The following is a 3,204-nucleotide window of genomic DNA, read 5'->3' as shown; positions in this document are numbered from 1 at the left end:
CTGGTGGGGCTGCACTGAGGTTTTCTTGGATTCTTGGTGCAGGTGGGTGGGCTGGGGACCCTGTGGGGGCTGGGGACACAGAAGTCAAGGAGGTTCCAACCCCAACACAATTAGGATGGCTTTGCTGTTCTAGATGGAGGCCTCCCAAGCCTGGCCCTCTCCAAAAGCAGGGATTTGTTGCTTTGTTTATGTTGGTGGAGAGGCCATAGCTTGCCAAGGGGAAAAGGGGTTCTTTTTCCTCTCAGACAAGAAAGGGGGCTGTCAGACATGGATTATGCTGCTGGCCTTCTATCCTTACTCCTGGTCATCCTCAGACTGCTGATTTCCTTCATTGCTACCTTGAGTATTCCTTTTTGTTTGTTTGTTTTCTTCTTTTTAGGCCACACCTGCAGCATATAGAAGTTCCTGGGCTAGGGATCTAATCAGAGCCATAGCTGCCAGCCTACACTACAGCCACAGCAGTGCTGGATCTGAGCTGCATCTGCAACCTACATGCAGCATGCAACAATGCCTGATCCTTAACCCACTGAACAAGGCCAGGAATTGAACCCGTATCCTCATAGATACTAGTTGGGTTCTTAACCCGCTAAGCCACAGTGGGAAAGCCTACCTTGAGTATTCTTAGAGTAGGGATTGAAGGCAGGAATGGCAGCCTTGCTAAAACTCTGCTGCTTGAGGTTAGCAGAGGTGCTGTGATGTACCTTGTAGGATGGGAAGGGGTGCCATTTTTTAGCTCAGCTAATGGCTGGACTTTCAGGGTGATAGTGTGATCCTCCAGCTTGGATCCCTTGTAGCCCTGGAGCAAGGAGGTGGCTATCACTTTGGTGTATTTCCAGCCCATCTGAAGACATGGATCTCTTCCCTTGTAACCTGCAGACAACATCTGGTGGTCCTGAGAGTCAGGGGTGGCCCACAAAAGGCTTTCTTTCATTATCTTCATGATCTACATTCATCCATCAATCTTTCATGATTTGCTCTAAAGTGCTTTTTTTTTGCTGGGATTGAGAATGAGAAATTTCTTGAGCAAGTCATACCCTATGGACATGTAGGAGGGGATATGGTGGTGTTGTCTCAGCACCTGCTTCTACAGCTCCTTAAATTTCTGGGCATCAGAAGGCAAGAATCTGCTGATCAGTATATATAGGATGACACCCCCTGCCCCAGCCCACACACAGAGCTCCATGCATTCACTGGGGGGCCTTCAAACTTTTGACCCTGAAAGACTTTCAGGCTGCATAAGGGGGACTGCCCCACATGGTACCCAGATTGCTACCAAAAGTGAATTTGTTGCTTAGGCTAAAGACTTTAATCTTGACATTCACACCAGCATCAAAGTGCAGGCTTTTTTCTTTTAATTCTCTATGTGCAACAAACTTGCTAGTGACAGTACTCCACAGTAGACACTGCCTTTTAGAACTGGGCTTGGGCCTCTTTTCTGTCATAAATCCATGAGTCCCTAGGCAATCAAACCTTTCCTCTACTATTCCATGATGAGGTAGAGAGATTCCTCAGTTTCCATCACTTCAGATGATTTATGTTGGGATGATTCAAAGCCTTCATGATTCCAGAGTTCCCAACATGGCTCAATAGTTGACGAACCTGACTAGCATCCATGAGGACGTAGGTTCTATCCCTGGCCTCGTTCAGTGGGTTAAGGATCTGGCCATGAGCTGTGGTGTAGGTCATGGATGTGGCTCGGATCCTATGTTGCTATGGCGTAGGCTGGCAGCTACAGCTCTGATTCAACCCCTAGCCTGGGAACCTCCATATGCCACGGGTGCAGCCCTAAAAAGACAAAAACAAAATCAAAACAAACAAAAAAAACCCCAAAGACTTCATGATTCCTACTTTGCAGGATTGTTTCTGCAGGCTGAAGGACACCTATTGAATCTTATCAATGATATGCTGGCCCACCTCTTTCCCAGTCAGGATGTGTCAGGCCAACTTCACCTTCTGGAGAAGGGAGCAAGGCTTACAGTAACCAGAGCTCCAATCTTGGAAGACCAAATTCCTGTAGGTACCACTGCCTCAAACTGGGTCAATGAAAAGAAAACCTCACTCAGGCATACAGCCGAAAGCCCTGATAGAAAGACAACTAACATCTCATCAGGAAAAACAACAACAACTAACACAAAAATGTTGAAAGACAAAGGAACATCTCTAAAGTACTGAAAGAAGGAAATTGCCGATCTAGAATTCTATATGAAGCTTAAATAAATAACTTTCAGAAATAAAAGCAAAATAAACATATTCTTGATTAAAAAACATATATATATATATTTGGAAGCTGACCGACACACAGAAAATGGCAAATAGAAGGTCTTTAGTCTAAAAGAAAATGATGCCAAGTGGAAATTCTTATTTACTGGAAAAAAAATCACTGGAAATATGTTGGTAAGTATATCATCATCTGAAAATGCAGGGTTGCCACAATCCTTCAATTTGTAAAAAACACATTATCTGCAAAGCACAATAAAAATAAAGCAGAATAAATTAAGGTATACCTATAAAAAGAAAGAAAAAAGACATGCCAGGAAAACATATAACCAAGGAAAATTGGCACATCATTTTCTACTGGAGAATAACAAATGATCACAAATTTAGTGGATTAAATCAAAACAAATTTACTATATCACAGTGTCTGTGGGTCAGGAGTCCAGATATGCATCAGCTGAATCCTGTGCTCAAGTACTCAATAAGCTGAAATACAAGCGCTTTCCAAGGCTGCAATCTCCTCTGAGGTTTGGGAGTCTCTTCCAAACTCACAGGTTGTTGATGGAATTGTTTCTTGTGGTTATAGAACCAAGGCTCTCAGGTCACCCACCATTTCTAGCCACATGGCTTTCTTGACAACGTGGCAGTTTATGTCCTTCAAGCCCAAAGTAGAACATCTGCTGCTGCTTCTTTTTGCCTATTTTAAGGGTTTACCTGATCCACTCAGACCTACCCAGGATAAACATCCTTTTTATTAACTCAAACTCAACTACCTGAGAACTTTCCCTACATCTGTAAAATCCCTTCACCTTTGCCATACAACATAAAACCTTATTCCATCATATTTGCTAGTCAGCTCCAGGGGAGGATATTACTCAAGGGTATGAGTGATCAGGGATCATTTGAGAATTTTTCTTACCAGAGATGGAATGATCATCATAGAATGATCACATGGTAATAACAAAGCAGATTTCAGAAGAAAATTACTTG

General features: G+C 43.2%; 1 pseudogene; it reads right to left on the bottom strand.

Moving 5' to 3' along the window:
• Positions 546-1,637, bottom strand: LOC110259282 (annotated as a pseudogene).

The sequence above is a fragment of the Sus scrofa genome, chromosome 2 (assembly GCF_000003025.6).
Source record: "Sus scrofa isolate TJ Tabasco breed Duroc chromosome 2, Sscrofa11.1, whole genome shotgun sequence".
NCBI lineage: Eukaryota > Metazoa > Chordata > Mammalia > Artiodactyla > Suidae > Sus > Sus scrofa.
This window is presented reverse-complemented; position numbering and strand designations above follow the sequence as displayed.